The following is a 19,213-nucleotide window of genomic DNA, read 5'->3' on the forward strand; positions in this document are numbered from 1 at the left end:
TTTTTTTAAGATGGAGTCTCGCTCTGTCGCCCAGGTTGGAGTGCAGTGGCGTGACCTCAGCTCACTGCAACCTCCACCTCCCAGGTTCAAGCGATTTTCCTGCCTCAGCCTCCCCAGTAGCTGGGACTACAGGCACACACCACCACACCCAGCTAATTTTTGTATTTTCAGTAGACGGTTTCGCCATGTTGGCCAGGATGATCTTGATCTCCTGACCTCATGATCTGCCCACCTCGGCCTCCCAAAGTGCTGGGATTACAGGCGTGAGCCACCACACCCAACCGACATGATTTTTTAAAACTACAAAGAAGGAGATGCAGCAGGATAAGTGTGCTGTGAATAAACAGAAAACCCATGCACTTCCCTTCCTGCATATGTAGGTTTTAGAGACAAGAATGGAGCCTCAAAAAGAACCTCTCCAAATGGAACAATGATTGAGCTCTCTTGGCAAAAAATGTAGAATACTTTTGAAGAATTGCATCATAGCTAGATGGTTGGTCCAGGACCAAAAGTAAACGCTGGAAGAAAAACAAAATCAATCTTTCCACTCTGAACCTCTGTCTGTGACAGTATGAGAAGAACCACCAGACCACCTTGAAATCAAGTCATGAAATATGCTTTTATTTTAAAAATCAGTTATATTCCTCAAATTAACTTCTCTTGTTAATGTAGTTATGGTCTTCTTTGATCTCAAAAGACCAAATCCTTTGTTAACAGAGAGACTTTAAGCAAAAGTAAACTGATCAAATAGCAAGAGGCCACAGTAGTAACTAAAATTTCTTCTATCTAAATTCAAGATGATTTCTGTCTTATACATTTGCCTATTAGAAAAAAAATATGTATCTACCACATAATTAACTTAGGTGCAATGAATCAGACTGCATTTCTAAAGGTTTTAGAAGACTGATGAGTTATGTTAACCATAATCACTATCTTCTCCTTTGATAGAAATTACTAACATCCGTAATTGGTTCTTAATCAGACCCCAAGATATCTTTACTTACTAGGCTATATAAACAATAAAACTTAAAGGAAAAATATAATAAACTACATGTTTCATTATATAACAAAACAAAAATTTATATCAGAAGAATTGCTAGAAAAAATTGGATATCCACATTTTTTAAGTTAGTTATTTGCCATTAATTCTTCTAATTGCTTTCCTTGTGGAAATTCGGTTACTAACCTGAAACTAGAAAGTAAATACACTTTGGGAGGCCCAGGCCGGCAGATTGCTGAGCTTAGGAGTTCGAGACCAGCCAGGGCAACATGGCGAAACCCCGCCTCTACCAAAAATACAAAAAATTAGCTGGGAGTGGTGGCACAAGCCTGTAGTCCCAGCTACTTGGAAGCTGAGACATGAGAATTGCTTGAACCCGGGAGGCAGAGGTTGCAGTGAGCAGAGTGAGCAGAGATCACCCCACTGAACTCCAGCCAGGATGATAAGAGGAGACTTTGTCTCAAAAAAAAAAAAAATTTATTGTGACGAAAGAAAAGCCAAATTGATACATTATTATTATTATTATTATTGTTATTAGAGACAGAGTTTCACTCTTGTTGCCCAGGCTGGAGTGCAATAACGCAATCTCAGCTCACTGCAACCTCCACCTCCCAGGTTCAAGAGATTCCCCTGCCCGAGCCTCCCGAGTAGCTGGTATTACAGGCATACGCCACCACACCAGGCTAATTTTGTATTTTTAGTGGAGTCAGGGTGTCTCTGTGTTGGTGAGGCTGGTCTCAAACTCCCAACCTCAGGTGATCTGCCCGCCTCAGCCACCCAAAGTGCTGGGATTACAGGCATGAGCCACTGCACCCAGCTGATACATAATTAAAATAACCCAAGTGAAGAGGAAGAAAGCCTATCAGAATGTGCCCCTTTCCCCACTGAGCAGCAAGGCCCTGGTAAGCCAGTGTGGCTAAAGTGTATCATGCTTCCTGAGGGAGAAAAAGTATACTTTAGAGATGGCACAGTAACTCTGAAATGCCTATAAAATAATGTCAAAGCTCATTAACAGATATCCGGGCCACCACCAATCTGGCTACAACCTAACTTGCCCATCACCCCAACACAGGCCCCAAGTACACAGTCAGGCCTCTGAGACTCTGATAACATTGTTCCCTCTGCCCAGAACATCCTTTCCTCGCCTCTCTCTGGACCTAAATCCTACCCAGATTTTAACGAATGCTTCAAGATCTACTTCTCTAAGATGCTCTCCTCCCAAAACTAAAATAGCATTACTTCCTATAGAATTAATTGGCCTCTGAATCATCTATTATCTTGAGCTAAATGCATTGTGTAAAATGCCTTATCTGCCCAACACAACTATCTTATAAATTAGAATCCATTTTATACCATCTTTATCCCCATGACAACCATTCAATTCACTAAAACCATTCCATAAATAATTAAATTTCCCAAAGATGACCTAAAATAGCCTAAATGCCAAGCATACCAAGAACTGTCCTGTACCAAATTCAGTTCTCATTAGCATGTCAAGTCACAAAGAGGCATGTTTTATTACCTTTTAGTTCATCTGCATTTTTCCAAAACTGGAATCTATATAGTCCTATAGTATACACAGGCAAAACAGTCTGCAAAGTAGTTTTACTCATTGTACTGTACTTAATATTCAGCCAGACTTGCATTTTTCTCTAAAACATAAAATCACTGAGTATGCAAGAAGCATTAGAAGAGAGACTAAGCCTACAGAGAAGAAAACTAGAAACTAAGATCATCAACCGTGGTCTCTTTTGAATAATCATTTTCATAAAGAGGTAAGTTCTCTTAAATTTCAGAATAAGTGGAATTTAGTAGAGTATAGAATGTTTTAAATACATAAAAGAAATATCCTGATGGGCCTTCTGCCATCTGTTTTAATGACTGAGATAAACTGAATTTTCTAAAAATTATATCAACAGCTAAAATTGAGATTTTTTTTCCATCTATTAGTTTGATTTTTCCTGATCCATTTTTCAGGGTTTCCAGCAATTCTGGCGCTAGCCTTCTTAGTTTCAAGAATTCCAAATTGTTTCTTGAAGAGTTTGAGCCTCTTCCCAAATCACTTAACATGCTTATTAATTTAAAAGATATGAAGAAACAAAAAACCCATACTTAAGAAGCAAGCAAGGCTGGGCACAGTGGCTCATGCCTGTAATCCCAGCACTTTGGGAGGCCGAGGCAGGCGGATCACGAGGTCAAGAGATGGAGACCATCCTGGCCAACATGGTGAAACCCTGTCTCTACTAAAAACACAAAAAATTAGCTGGGGTTGGTGGTGCATTCCTGTAATCCCAGCTACTTGGGAAGCTGAGGCAGGAGAATCGCTTGAACCTGGGAGGCAGAGGTTGCAGTGAGCTAAGATCGCGGCATTGCACTCCAGCCTGGTGGCAGAGCGAGACCCCATCTCAAAAAAAAAAAAAAAAAAAAAAAAAGCAAGCAAATTATACTAAAAGGCTGACTTCTAGAAAAGGTTACTGCTTGCCAAGAAAATTATATTACTATAAAACATTGTCTATTCTTTTTGTTTCTTGATTTTTGCTTCCAGATTATCTGTGTAGACACAGAATCACATTACTACTACCACCAGTACTATCACAGCCCCTTAAAAGCCATCTTCAATTTACCAACAGATTATGTTCTAATGCTGTATTTTCAAATCAGACTTTAAAACTGAGAACAGAGTTTTCTATACAGTGTTAACAATAAGGTTACTGGGAAGATTTGAAGTGACAAAAGGAAGTTACAAAATAATATATATGGTATAATCCCATTTTGTAAGTAAAAAACAGATTATAAATAATTGTATCTCATTTTTGTAAAATATGTAAGTATTGAATATTTTGCATAAGAAAATCAGGAAGGATAAGAAACAGTCTAATCATGAAGAAAATACCAGAGAAACCCAAATTGAGGACCATTCTATTAAATATCCAAATAGTACTCCTGAAAACTGTCATGAAAAACAAAGTCTGAGAGGCTATCACAGCCCAAAAAAGACTAAGAAGACAAAACCGCTACATTCATTGCAGGATTCTGGATAGATTCTGGAACAGAAAAAGGGTATTAGTGGGAAAACTGGTGAAATCCAAATAAAGTCTAAAAATTAGTTAATAGAAATGTACCAACAATGGCTGGGTGTGGTGGCTCACGCATGTAATCCCAGCACTTTGGGAGGCCAAGCCAAGTGGATCACAAGGTCAGGAGATCGAGACCATCCTGGCTAACATGGTGAAACCCCATCTCTACTAAAAATGGAAACAATTAGCCAGGTGTGGTGGCAGGCGCCTGTAGTCCTAGCTACTCGGGAGGTTGAGGAAGGAGAATGGCGTGAACCCGGGAGGCGGAGCTTGCAGTGAGCCGAGATCATGCCACTGCACTCCACCCTGGGCGACGGAGCCAGACTCTGTCGGAAAAAAAAAAAAAAAAGAAATGTACCAACAATGGTTTCTTACATTTGACAAACATGCCGTGGAAACCTAAGACATTAACAATGGGGGAAACTGGGTAAAGAGTTTATGAGAACTCTGACCTATACTTCTAAATTTTCTGTAAATCTAAAATTATTACAAAATGAAAAGTTTATTACAGGCCGGGTGCGGTGGCTCACACCTGTAATCCCAGCACTTTGGGAGGCGGAGATGGGTGGATCACCTGAGATCAGGAGTTCAAGACCAGCCTGGCCGATATGGTGAAACCCTGTCTCTACTAAAAATACAAAAATTAGCCAGGCGTGGTGGCAGGCACCTGTAATCCCAGCTACTCAGGAGGCTGAGGCAGGAGAATTGCTTGAACTCGGGAGGGGGAGGTTGCAGTGAGCCAAGATCACACCATTGTACTCTAGCCTGGGACAAAGAGCAAGACTCCATCTCAAAAAAAAAAAAAAGTTTACTACAAAAATAAAACTGGATATCTCCAGGTGATGCTATTACAGCTTTTTTATTCATCTGTATTTTATAATTTTTTTTTTCGAGATAGAGCCTCGCTCTGTCACCCAGGCTAGAGTGCAGTGGCGCAATCTCAGCTCACTGCAACCTCCGCCTCCCAGGTTCAAGCGATTCTCCTTCCTCAACCTCCTGAGTAGCTGAGATTACAGGCACACACCACCATACCCGGCTATGCCTGGCTAATTTTTGTATTTTTAGTAGAGACGGGGTTTCACCATGTCGGCCAGGCCGGTCGCGAACTCTTGACCCTCATGATCCGCCTGCCTCAGCCTCCCAAAATGTTGGGATTACAGGCGTGAGCCCCTGTGTCTGGCATTGTATTTTATAATTTTTAACAAGCAGCAAGTTTTCATTGTCATGGAAAACAAGACTTAGTCCCAGAAGACTTAAGTTAATTCGCCCAAAGACACAAAATTGCGGCAGCATAGGAATTCTGGAATTAATCCTCTTTCTCTTTACTCTAGACCCCATGCAGAGACCTAAGAACATACCCTATTAAACTTTTTGACTCTCCTTACTTGCTAATACACAAAATTTAAGGTCACCAGATTACTTTTGCTTCACTATAATTGATGTAGAGGGAGGAAACAGATGAAACAATACTGAGAGCTGTTGAAGTTGGACAATGGGTACATGGGCATTGATTACACTCTTCTTTCTACTTTTGTATGTCTGAAAATGTCCATAATAAAAAACTTTTAATTAAAAAATAACCAGCCTGGGCTTGGCGCAGTGGCTCACGCCTGTAATCCCAGCACTTTGGGAGGCCAAGGTAGGTGGATCACTTGAGTTCAGGAGTTCGAGATCAGACTGGCCAACTGAGTGAAACCCTGTCTCTACTAAAAATACAAAAATTAGCTGGGCATGGTGGCACATGACTGTAATCCCAGCTACTGGGGAGGCTGAGGCAGGAGAATTGCTCGAACCTGGGAGGCAGAGGTTGCAGTGAGTCGAGATCGAGCCATTGCACTCCAGCCTAGGCAAAGAAGCGAGACTCCGTCTCAAAAAAATAAAAAAAACATAACCAGCCTGGCCCACATGGTGAAACCCCATATCCACTAAAAACACAAAAATTAGCCGGGTGTGATGGCATGCCCCTGTGATCCCAGCTACTTGGGAAGCTGAGGTGGGAGAATCGCTTAAACCTGGGATGCGGAGGCTGCAGTGAGCTGAGATCGCACCACTGCACTCCAGCCTGGGTGACAGAGCAAGACCCTGTCTCAAAAAATTTAAAAATAAAATTAAAAGAAAATAAAGTCCTCACTCCCCAACATAACTATGGCACTTCCTACTCTCTATTGAGCACTGTTGCCTGGGTGAGGAGACACCACCGCTAAGAACCTTCAGCATTTCTCAGTGTGAAGCAGAGAGAAAAGTCATGGACTGGGAATCTTGAAGCTTCCATGTTGGTTCTGCTTTAACTAATTGTGAGACCTCACTGAGTCCTCTTAACTTTTCAGGGCCCTAAACTTCCTTAGCTGTTGCCCCAATAATCTCTGAAGTTCCTTCTAGGATTAAAATTCTGATTTCAACTTTCTACAAGCTCCTTAAACTCAACACGATCAAAACCAAATTCATCTTCATTCTAAACTCCTAAGAGCCATTCTCCCTCCTGACTTCCCTATTCTTTTTTTTTTTTCTTTAATGTCCCATTCTTCCAGCCACCCAACCATAAAAACCACAGCCTCATCTCTGACTTGAGACATAGAACTCAAGTTCTATATACATAGAAACCCCCACCCCCGTCTCTACTAAAAATACAAAAATTAGCCAGGTGTGGTGTCGGGCACCTGTAATCCCAGCTACTCGGGAGGCTGAGGCACGAGAATCGCTTGAACCCAGGAGGCAGAGGTTGCAGTGAGCTGAGATAGCACCATGGCACTCCAGCCTGGGCGACAGAGACTCCATCTCAAAAAAAAAAAAAAAAAAAAAAAAGAGAGAGAGAGAACTTTGGGAGGCCAAGGTAGGTGGATGGCTTGAGCTCAGGAGTTCAAGACCAGCTGGGCAACGTGGGAGACCCCCATCTCTACAAAAAATACAAAAATTAGGTGGGCGTGGTAGCTTGTGCCTGTAATCCCAGCTACTAGGGAGGCTGAGGCAGGAAAATTGCTTGAACCTAGGAGGCAGAGGTTGCAAAGAGCCGAGATGGAACCACTGTACTCAAAAAAAAAAAAAAGAAAGAAAAAAGAAAAAAAAAACACAGAGATACAGAATTAATTGTTCCCACCCTACCCTATCTAATTAGTCACCACATCTCTCCATTCAACCTCCAAGATAACTCTTGAATCCTTTCCATGGCCACCAACTCAATTCAGGTTCTCATCGCCCTCACTTAGACTACTATGAACCCAACTAAAGGCCCTGTCTCTCAATTCTCTTCCCTACAATCCATCATACTCATCCTTACTCTAACATTCAAGAAATTCCAAGGCCAAGCGTGGTGGCTCAGGCCTGTAATCCCAGCACTTTGGGAGGCCAAGTGCTTCAGGCCAGGAGTTCAAGACAGCCTGGGGAACATAGCAAGACCCCTAACTTTATAAAAAATAAAAATAACAAAAAGTTAAATATTTAAAAAAAAACTCCCCAAAACCCAGTCCTGACCTATTGGCAGTCTTACCTTCCATTATATTCCTTTATGTATCCTAGGACCCAGGAAACTTGGATATGCAATTTCCTGACACCCACATTTCTGACATAACCCCCAGACTTCCCTCCAGAATGCCCTCTTCCCTTTGCTTCTCGGCTTCCTGGTGGTGTGATTTAAATGCCACCTCTTCAGTGGAAGTGTTCCCTGATATCCCCAAGAAGGCAGTATCGCTCCCTCCACTTAATCCTGAAGTACCTTGTATGGCCCCCTTCAATGGCACCTATGAAATTCCTATTAGTCCTTTCATTTTGGGGTGCCCCTATTCTCTCTACAGATAATTAGTTCCTTGTCAACGGAACAATGTTTCCTTTATGTTTGGATCCCTCAGAACAGAGCTTCTCAAAGGGTGTGCCATGGCACACTGGTATGCCCTGAATGAGTTAAAGATGGCCTAGACAGTGGTGGTCTTCTCAGCAATCCAAGCAGCCACAAAGAGACAACAGAAGGCCAGGCGCAGTGGCTCGCACCTGTAATCCCAGCATTTTGGGAGGCCGAGGCGGGTGGATCACGAGGTCAGAAGTTCAAGACCAGCCTGAACAACATGGTGAAACCCCGTCTCTACTAAAAATACAAAAATCAGCAGGGCATGGTAGTGCGCACCTGTAATCCCAGATACTCAGGAGGCTGAGGCAGGAAAATCACTTGAACCAGGGAGGCGGAGGCTGCAGTGAGTCGAGATCATGTCACTGTACTCCAGCCTGGGCAACAGAGCGAGACTCCCTCACAAAAAAAAAAAAGAGAGAGACAACAGAAGCCAGAACCCACAAATGGTCAAGCCTCAAGCAGTGTCCTGCTTCAACCCAGCACATGCCATCACAAGAACTTGAGAACCACTCAGAGGAGCAGTGATACAAAGGGGCTCACAGCAGATGCCCAATAAATACTTGCTGAACTGAATCCTGGAATAATCCGTCTGTTCCCCTTCAAACACTCTTCCCAAGATCATATACCATTTTGACCACACACTCTTTTTTTTTTTTTTTTTTTGAGACGGAGTCTCGCTCTTTTGCCCAGGCTATACTGCAGTGGCGCTATCTCTATCTCGGCTCACTGCAAGCTCCGCCTCCCGGGTTCACACCATTCTCCTGCCTCAGACTCCCGAGTAGCTGGGACTACAGGCGCCTGCCACCACGCCCGGCTAATTTTTTGTATTTTTAGAAGAGACAGGGTTTCATCGTGTTAGCCAGAATGGTCTCGATCTCCTGACCTCGTGATCCGCCCGCCTTGGCCTCCCAAAGTGCTGGGATTACAGGCGTGAGCCACTGCACCCAGCCTTGACCACACACTCTTGTGAACAATTTTTACTGACCATATTATACCAGCCTTACCATTCAAAGCCTACAATAGTTAATTGCATAATATAGCAACTCATATCAACAAACAGTTCACCATAAAGAGGCTCAAATAGTTAAATTCAACATGATATAACAAAGAAATGAAAGTGCCATTTTACACTATTAAATTCACAAAAACTTCTGAAGAAAAATGGTTTTCTCTACTACTTATGGTAAAACAGGTATATCCATATATCTGTTAGGAGCACAAACTGGTATAACACCCTTGAAAACAGTAGGACAATATATGTGAGGAGCCATAAAAACATTGATACCCCTTAACATAATAATACACTCCAAAATTTATCCTTAAGATATCATTAGAAAAAATGCAACAGTATCTACAATGATGTAGATTAAAGTGTTAACTGAAAACCACCCAGACAGCAGTATAAATACTTCACATAAAAAGACTTAGGTAAATTGTAGCATGACTTGATGAAATTATTTTTGCAGCCTTTCAATATATAAAGTTAAATTATAAAATCTATAAGATGTAAATGTTTCATGATATAGTAAGTTTTTAAAAATCAAACTATAATGTATCATAATTTAAAATGAATTTTAAAATGTATATTTTGAAATGAAATGCCAAAAAGAAAATCAATTGTCTTAGGATAATAACCCAACATTTAACAATTTATTTATTATCAATTTATTCAACATTAAGTAATAAAGTTCTACCCTACCAAGGAAATGAAGGGGTTCCAGGACACAAGCTTGATAAAGTCTCAAAAGGACCACCCCTCCCTTCTACTGCTCACTTTGGCCTTGACTGAGTGTTTTCATACTCTCCTTGGTCATGATGACCTATACTAACCCAAACCCCAGTTTTTCAAGGACCAGCCAACTGCCTCAGTTGGTCCTCTGATCATCCCTATGAACCCGTGGGAGACAAATCATGCAAAACGAGCAAACACTCAAGAAACAAAGAACCTGGCCGGGCGTAGTGGCTCACGCCTGTAATCCCAGCACTTTGGGAGGCCAAGGCGGGTGGATCACCTGAGGTCAGGAATTTGAGACCAGTCTGACCAACATGGGAAAGTCCCAAGCTACTAGGGAGGCTGAGGCAAGAGAATCGCTTGAACCCAGGAGGCAGAGGTTGCAGTGAGCCGAGATCCCACCAGTGTACTCCAGCCTGGGCGACACAGTGAGACTCTGTCTTGAAAAAAAACAATTTTTTTGATTTATTAGTTTAACATTTATTACTTTAACAATTTACTTATTTATTACTTTAACCAATCAGCAAGTAGTCAGCCCAAGTTTCACTGTAAACCCTAAAAATATACAATATTGCCACATTAAAGTCTCTGGGATTCTCAAGGCTAACTTGCTGACTTAGCAGTGGACTGTATCAGTTAAAAGGCAGTGTGGACTCAGACAAATCAAAGAACCAGGGGCCAGAAGACCTGAGAACAATTAAAAGGAAAATATAGATAGATTTTTTTTTAACTACAAAAAACACAAAGCTAAAAAGTCCAGCTTAAACCAGATGAGTAAAAAAATAGCTGGAGATATTCTTTTAAGTCTTAGCCAGAGTGCAAAAGGGAGGATGGAAAGTCATTTTATTAAGAGCTGAAGCTAGCCCGGCACAGTGGCTCACACCTGTAATCCCAGCTCTTTGGGAGGCCAAGGCGGGTGGATCACTTGAGGTCAGGAGTTCGAGACCAGCCTGACCAACATGGTGAACCCCCATCTCCAGTAAAAATACAAAATTAGTCAGGCGTGGTGGCGCACACCTATAGTCCCAGCTACTTGGGAGGCTGAGGCAGGAGAATCACTTGAACCGAAGAGGCAGAGGTTACAGTGAGCTGAGATCGCCCCATTGCACTCCAGCCTGGGCAACAAAAGCAAGACTCCATCTCAAAAAAAAAAAAAAGACCTGAAGCTTTTTGCGGATGAAGATATCTCACAAAAGACAAGCATTGAAAATTCATGGCCAGGCATGGTGGCTCACACCTGTAATTCCAGCACTTTGGGAGGCCAAGGCAGGTGGATCATGAGGTCAGGAGTTCGAGACTAGCCTGGCCAACAAAGTGAAACCCCGTCTTTACTAAAAATACAAAAAAATTAGCCAGGCATGGTGGCAGGCACCTATAATTCCAGCTACTTGGGAGGCTAAGGTAAGGAGAATCGCTTGAACCTGGGACGCAGAGGTTGCAGTGAGCTGAGATTGCACCACTGCACTCCAGCCTGGGTGACACTGCCAAGACTCTGTCTCTCAAAAAAAAAAAAAAAAAAAGGAAGAAAATTAATTAAAAAATAATTTTAGGTCAGGTGTGGTGGCTCACGCCTGTAATCCTGACACTTTGGGAGGCCAAAGTGGGTGGATCACCTGAGGTCAGGGGTTTGAGGCCAGCCTGGCCAACATGGTAAAGCCCTGGCTCTACTAAAAATACAAAAAGTAGCTGGGCATGGTGGCGGGCGCCTGTAATCCCAGCTACTCAGGAGGCTGAGGCAGGAGAATTGCTTGAACCCAGGAGGCGGAGGTTGCAATGAGCCGAGATCGTGCCATTCACTGCACTCCAGCCTAGGTGACAAAAGCGAAAATCCGTCTCAAAAAAACAATAATAATTTTAACTCTGATGCCTCATAAGGAAAGTATTAAAAGCCTTCTAATTTGTTTCTGTAGTATTACCATTTTCTAAGTGTAATAATGAAAGACGAAGACACTATAGCTGACCAAGAAGATTAATTACTGTGAAATAATAAATACTCAAGACTAAACTGTTTTTAATTAACAGGTATTTCAGCAAAAAGTAAATAATCTGAAAGACTAATAGTATCAATACAGGTAGTACAACCACTAGGAAAAAAAGTTCAACCTTTTGTTTCTATTGATAGGTTCTCCGTATTTAGATCCTCAAAACTGCAGATATATACAGTCATTCATGACACTATGTAAATAGCAGGTAACAGGAAAAACAATTCAATACTTAACCAAGTTCACTGGAGCACAAAGTAATCGCCACTCAAGAATGCTGACACAAAAACTGAAGGACCTCTCAAGTTCCAATAGCACACAGATAAGCTGAGCCCCTATGCAGTTACTCATCTGAACAGAAGTGGAAGATTAACCTACCCTCACTCATTTCACACACACTAACCTGACAAGGCAGCAGGCAGTCTCTTCGGAGCTTGTTCATCATTCAGTCTGTTCCAGAAGTAACCGATTCCGTTAGGATCTGTGCCTTCAGGTTACCACTGTTTCACTACAGCCCTGTATCACTTCACCCTTGTCCCACCTTATTCTTTCAGGCATTATAAAATTCTTGTTTTCTAAATAAAGTTCTAAACCATACTCACCTGCAGTTCACTGCACTGGGTATCACCCAAATAGCCCATCAGAGCTCTTTATAATTTCTGAAAGACAAAGAAGAAAGTTTTTTTAATACATAGTAGAAAACACCATTCACCAAGATATCAGTTCCAAAGCATTTGTATCCAATATTCCCAGCATATGGTCTTTTGGTCCACACTAGTTCAATAAAATGTAGCATGACCAGCACTAGACCAAGAGTCTTGAGATAAGCCTCCAAAGATTAAAAACAAGCTTGGTTTAATGTTGCTACTACTGAGCTGTGTGACCTTGAGCAACTCATTTAATTTCTTCAGGCCTAAATTTCCTTATCTGGAAAATAAGTCACTTAGACTAGCTAGAGAAAGAAGAGCACAGGCTTTCCAGAAAGAACACCAGCTCCACTACTTTACTGGTCTCGTGACGTTACGTTAGTTGAGTCACACTTAAGCCTGAATTTCTTCCTTTGTAAAATGGAAATAACTATCTCGTGAGTTGCTATGAGAATTAAAGGAGATGATGAGTTATAAAAAGCCTATAGTAAATATACTGTGCAGCTTATCCTAAGATTCAACAGATGGTAATTCATTACTACCATTAACCCCCACCAGCCCTAACATTACATGAATTCAATTCATGCATATTTCTTTTAAAAGATCAACAAATCAAAACTTTACCAACCTGACTAAAGAACTAACTGTTTTCATGTTTCACAATTCAAATTACAGTTATCTTAAGCTGATGGTAGTTTATCATTATTACTTATCACAGAAAATAAGAACAGAATAGTCCCTGCACAACATCCAAACTCTGGTTCAATGACCATGCCTTTTCTGACTTCTCACTCTACTTCCACACTGCCAGAATATCTCAGGAATAGAGAGGTCTTCCAAAAGCTATATGACACCCAGCTGTTTGCCAGATTCAGCTCAAGGGTGCAGGACTAGAGACAGAAGAAGAACAGAGGCTTTTCTTTTTTTTTAACCTTTTTTACTTTACATAAGTACTGCTCAAATTTGTTTACCATAAGCATACAGGAGTTTTGCATAAAAGTAAATAATTTTTTAAAACTGTATTAGTTAAACACGTTGCCTACTGACAGGAAGCTCGCATTATAGGACATTTTCATCACAACAAAGATAATTTCTGCAGAAGGAAGCAAAAAGGCAAATTCAGATGTGACAAGAACACCTAAAATATGGCACAGAAATGACAAAAATCACAAACATTCACACTTCAGAATAGTTCAGTCAACAAAGATGCCATGCATTCTTTGAAGAACCTGACGATGAATCAAGTTCTCTTTTGTTCAAAGACAAGATATATGTATACACTCTGCTTTACCAAACAACTTCCTGCTCTTACTTGGAGAAACTGACCCAGTACAATTCACAAAAGTAAACAAGTTGGTATGACTGTTGGTATTAGTTGAAAAACTTTCCATTTCTTTTAAATAATTAAAAGTTGACCAAAATAGTTATTACATGTATATATAAATAAAATTCTTCCTGTTACATCTACAGTGGTCTTTTAAAAAGAGGAATATTAACTTCTAACAGATTCAAGATTACTGAAAACTATTATCCCAGCCCCCCCTCAAAGCAATAAACCATCATGTTATATGCTGCTTCTAGCCAATGCTACAGAAGCAACCCTGACTGCACTCATCAACTGAAATGAATGGTAAGATGGTATGGCATACTCTCCACTTGTATCACTTTTCTTCTAGAAAACATTTCAAAACATTACTTAGAAATCCAATTACATCTGCATGTATATTCACCTAAGTTTATGAAAATTAAACCTAAAAATTTGCTTATAATTTTTTAAGTAGTTCCTCCCCATCTCTTGGATAACTGTTGTTGATAAACCTGGCCCAAAATCTTCTATACATTTGAAACAACAGGCAAAGGTCCTTATTTCTTGTATGGGGCCTGTATTTGGATCTTAGGGTCTCTGACAGACAATTATAGACTAATCTACATTCAATATTAATGCCAAGCCTACTGCTTAAGTAGAGAACACATGCATCTGTAAGATCTGGGCTACTTACTTGTTGGTCCCTCTGCACTATTCTTAGCCTTTCATGAATATGCTGTAGATTTTTTAATTATACGAGGCCCTTTGCAAGTAAAAATGACTTTTCCTGTTGTTTTGGCATCACTCCTCTTCCAGTGAAAACTGGACAGTCTATAAATATATACCAACTTTAAGACAATGCATTTTAATATCTATGGCATTAGAAAATAAAACTTCTTAACAAATGCAATAATCAAGTTTACCAGCTAATAGAAAGGTACTTACTACCAAAAACTACAGCCTTACCTAAAAATAGTGTCCTAGCTTCCCAGCCAAAAGGACAGACTAAAAAAGCTCTGTCTTTATTCAGCTCAGAGACACAGACTTCTACCTCACCACAACCTTCAATACTATGGCATTTCCCATTTTAGAATACTTTGTGTAACAAGTTGTTCAGTGGCCAACCACTAACTTCGCTTTGAAATGAATACTAACACTTCACAGAGTCTACATGTGTGAGAACTGTGGAAAATGTCTTGACACAATTCAGGTCAAACAACACTAGCCACACAAGATTACCTACTTCTAAGTATTCCATTTTAGACTACAAACAAACATCTCCACAGGCAAAAAGCAGACCACTGGCTCCTTTCCACAAAATTATCCGTAGGCTTCAAGAAAAAAGATAAGGCCAGGCATGGTGGCTCACGCTTGTAATCCCAGCACTTTGGGAGGCCAAGGTGGGCAGATCACCTGAGGTCAGGAGCTCGAGACCAGCCTGACCGACATGGTGAAACCCTCTCTCTACTAAAAATACAAAATTAGCCGGGTGTGGTGGCGTAAGCCTGTAATCCCTACTCGGGAAGCTGAGGCAGGAGAATTGCTTGAACCTGGGAGGTAGAGGTTGCAGTGAGCTGAGATCGTGTCATTGCACTCCAGCCTGGGCAACAACAGTGAAACTCTGTCTCAAAAAAAAAAAAAAAGAGAAAAAAAATCTATCTATATATATAAATACACACATATATATACACATATATACACACATATCTATACACATATATATACATATATACACACATATGTATATATACACACATATATAAAGTTCAAATTGGGAGGTCTAAGGCAGGAATACGCCTCCATCTGCAAAATAAAAATAAATTTAAAAATCCATATTTGCTCTGCCAAAAATAAAAATTATATGAAATAAACATAAGCACTGCTGAGTTTCAAATACAAGAAAATGTGGTATGTGCACTTACAAAAGAATCTTGGTTTATGTCCACCTTCCTTTCCTAAGTTTTTATTTTTTTAAGGCAAAATGTCAATTACATGCCTCAATCTAGAAAAAAAAAAAAAAAAGATAGCTTATTCTTCTTAAACAGATGTTGTGATAGACACGAAAAATTTGTGAGAGGATTTCAAAATCCAGAGGCCCAGATGAGTGGAGAAACAAACAAAAAAAAAACTACAGTAACCAATAGACCACAATTACTTATATTTTTCTAAAAAAAAACTTAGTAAAACATTTTAAGTTGAGAAAACTCCTTGTGAAAAATGTAAAAGCAGCAAACTTCTCTTCCTCTCTATAGCACAGAAAACTATTCACTAACACTGTATCAATAATATCCTTTAAATCCAAAGCATTACAAATTAGATTAAATAAAGCACTTTGAATAAATTCACACACCGTGTGTGATCAGGACATAGTGACAAACTAGTCTATTTCCTAATAAGCTAAACAGATCTCAACACTATCATCTTTATTTCAAAATAATTATTAAAGAGAAAAGTACTACTCCATTTTTCAGAAAATAAAAGCAGGAGTGATTGACCTGCCTAATTCTTTCCAACGGAAAGGGTATACTTTACGAGTCCCACAAACCAGGTACACACAAAATCCATATACATAATCACCGGGACTAAATGTACAGTAGGTGATAGACACCAAAACACAAATAAAATTAAGACATCCAAGTAAAGTTACGCAAGAAAATTTGAATAGGCAAACTATAATTATCCCTGGTGAAGATACTGATCAAGAATAGCTGCAAGTAACATTTGGCTCTTAGTTAAGTACCACTATGTTTGAGTATGTTGGAGCAACTGAAAAGATTGGTACATTCAACATATTTTTCCTTTCTAAATCTAGCCCTGCCCATAGACCCACTGACTGAGTGATACATTTGGAAAACAAAGACGGCCCCATCAAATTACTCAGTTTCAGCCTTACTCTTACCAGTTGATTAAAATAAAGAAGAAAAAAAAGGAAATCATTTTTAACTGCAGTCTCACCTTACACATCTCACCAGCACTGTAGTTCATTAGTGATCCATTACTTCATCCAAATCCTGAGGCAAATAGAAAAGATGTTTCCATACAACACCAGTAACAGACATTATCAGTAGCAAACATTTTATCAGCCTGAAGTGAAAGGGCATCTACATTTAAAATGGAAAAAGTTACAAAAATGGTACAGTGTGCAGCTTTGCAAATGAGTCTGGTTTTTGACCTTAAAACATTTCCTTTCAGTAAGATAAAAGAATAGATTATACAATGCTCTTAAAACTCAAAAACATAATAAAATCATCTTTTTCAACACAGACTGACCCTACTTTCAAAAACATAAAGAAATGAAGGAGAGGAAATTTCATTAATATGAGTTTAAGAGAGAGCAAAATTAAGAACAAACTAGGCAAGACAGACAACTCCTCCCTCCTTCCCCCGCTCCAGGAATCCACTGTCTCTGAAGTTACACTTTTTATTATATTAATGATTTGCCTGAGAAGTGTTAAGTTGTGAGGGAGAAGGAATGACAATTTTTGAACTGCAAACAAAACCTGAGGATCCCGAACCAAGAACAATCAGAGGACCCTGGCTTCCAGCCCTGTCTGAAGATTTCTCAGCAAAGGCGAGGGTGAAGAAGGCTCCAATAATTTAGGGGAGAGGAATCGAAGTTCCCTAGGTAAGACTGCAGTCTGTGAGCCCTTGAAAAGGGTACTGGAGTACTCTCAAGGAATCTCCAGGAAAAGAGAGCCTATCTTTATTTTTGTTGACGTGCTTGTGGGCCAAAGAGCATTTCCGAGGAGGGGGCGGGGAAAGGGGGGAAGAAAGTGAATCTCGGGCCGAGAGCCCTCCGCGGGGGAGGGAGGGGGCGCACCCCTGACCCACTTTTCCCCACGCCCCCGCTCCAGCTCCCGCCACACCCGGTGGAAGTCCGAGGCCTGAGGGGGGCATCAAGCGGGGCGTGGGAGGCCCGCACGCTCCCCACCCCCAGCCGCGACCCGGAGGAGGGGAACGTGCCGGGAGGCTCGAGTCCCCCTCCCAGAGTGCTCTGGGCCGGAGAAACCTCCCACAGGCTCCCGGGCCGGGCGTGCAAGGCCCCCTCTCCTGCCAGGGCCCAGGACGCTGCGGGCCCCAACGGAGGGGAAGGGGACTAAGTAGGGGAAGAAGCTGTAAACAGCCCCAGCGTCCGGGCCTCGCCTCGAAGAGCCGCGCTTCCCAGGCCCAGCCGCGGGCCGCCCCGGCCCCCAGCCTGCCCCGGGGCCGCCGCGCCCGGGGTCCGGGACACCGGAGGGGAGTCGGGTCCCCTCCCCGGAGAGCTCCGGGAGCTCGCGGAGCGGCCCCAGGAGCAGAGAAGGGGGAAGTCAGGACTTACCTGTCATTACTTTCTACGCCATCTTGGATCCACTTGTCAACGTCCCCACAAAGCATTATGGGTAAGAAAGAGCCTTTAAAGTGACTCCCCTCGGCCCCCGACTCCCGCCTCCCGCCGCCGGCGCCGCCCCCTCCGGCCGCGCCTCCCGCCCGGAAAGTTGCCCCGGGTGGACCGCCGACCCCGGCGCCCGCAGCTGGCCCCTTCCCCTCCCCCGGGCTGACGGCATTGAAAATTCACCCGCATTTTTAAAACGTGGCTTTGGGGTTTTCTCCCTTTCTCCTGCCCCGGCCTCCCTGCCCCCACGCCCGGTCCTCTCGCCTCGCCGCGTTCCTGCCCGGGCAGACGCCCCGCGTCTGCATTGAATCAACCCGAGGTTTCCTTGCCGCCCGCGGCGCGGCGCGGAGCTGCTCGCGGATTTATTTGTGCGCGTAGATGTGAGCGTTTCTGCTCCTGCGGCCGCGCTTCCAGGAAGCCCGCGAGCGGCCGGGGTCGCCTTCAGGGCCGCGCAGACCAGCTCCGCACCCGCCGCCCGGAGAGGTGCCTCTGCCCTGGGAAACCGCCCCGGGGCCGTTGGGCTCCGGGAGCTGGGAGGACGCCGTGTCCCCGAGTCCACCAGCGTCGAAGCACGATTTTAAAAAAAAATTGAGCCAAATGCAACTTTTTACCCCTTGTTTACTCTGTGTCCCGCGGTCTCCTCCTCCGGGCGGGTAACGTGATCCGCGACCCTCTAGGTGGGGACCCCTCCCCTAGGAATGTGGCTCCAGGCTCCGCGGAGCCACCCTGGGAGCGTCCGGGCTGCGGACTGTGACTCCGGGGCAGGTAATCCGGGGCGCGGGCTGCGGGCTCCGGGCGGGGCGGGGCGCGGAGGCAGCCAGGGCTCGGGGGAGGGTCCCGGGCGGAGAGCAGGGTGCGCCAGTCCGGGTCCACCTGGCGGGCCGGGGGAGAACCGCGGGCGCCGCTGCAGCTCGGGAGGCTGGAGGTGGGGACGCCCGGCGTCTCCGGGCTGCGACCCGCTGCGCTGGAAAGTGCGGGGCGCCTTGGTGCGGGCTGAGGTCTCTGACCTGGGCGAGTACCCCCAGCCCGCCGGCCACACTGCTGCCGGGCATCCTCTCCCCGCGACACCACGCCCGCTTTCGGCTGCGCGGGGCGAGCAGCGTACTGACCCCGGCGTCCAGCCGCCCAGGTCCCCCCAGCAACGGAGGCCCCTTGGTCAGCCTCCTCCCGCGCTCTCCCCAGAGCCTCTGGTCCCTGCTTTGCTGTCTTTGGAGGCCTGCTCCAGTTGCTTTTTTTTTTTTTTTCCAAGCAAGTTTTTA

General features: G+C 43.2%; 1 protein-coding gene across 31 annotated transcripts in view; it reads right to left on the reverse strand.

The window, feature by feature from the left end:
* HELZ (helicase with zinc finger) overlaps positions 1-18,756 on the reverse strand; it is a 167,437-nt gene extending 148,681 nt beyond the window's left edge. For 11 of the 31 annotated variants that reach the window (XM_063799214.1, XM_063799211.1, XM_063799222.1 and 8 more), the window contains exons 1-3: positions 17,901-17,987; positions 16,538-16,593; positions 12,232-12,288 (exon numbers count right to left, since the gene is read on the reverse strand). The gene's annotated coding sequence lies outside the window, so the exon portion shown is untranslated. Of the gene's footprint in view, positions 1-8,191; positions 8,217-12,032; positions 12,080-12,231; positions 12,289-15,504; positions 15,585-16,537; positions 16,684-17,900; positions 18,020-18,565 lie in introns of those variants that run through there. The other 20 variants (XM_063799212.1, XM_054670622.2, XM_054670616.2 and 17 more) reach the window with 13 other exon arrangements.
* Between the last annotated feature and the right edge of the window lie 457 nt (positions 18,757-19,213).

The sequence above is a fragment of the Pan troglodytes genome, chromosome 19, assembly GCF_028858775.2.
Source record: "Pan troglodytes isolate AG18354 chromosome 19, NHGRI_mPanTro3-v2.0_pri, whole genome shotgun sequence".
Classification (NCBI taxonomy): Eukaryota; Metazoa; Chordata; class Mammalia; order Primates; family Hominidae; genus Pan; species Pan troglodytes.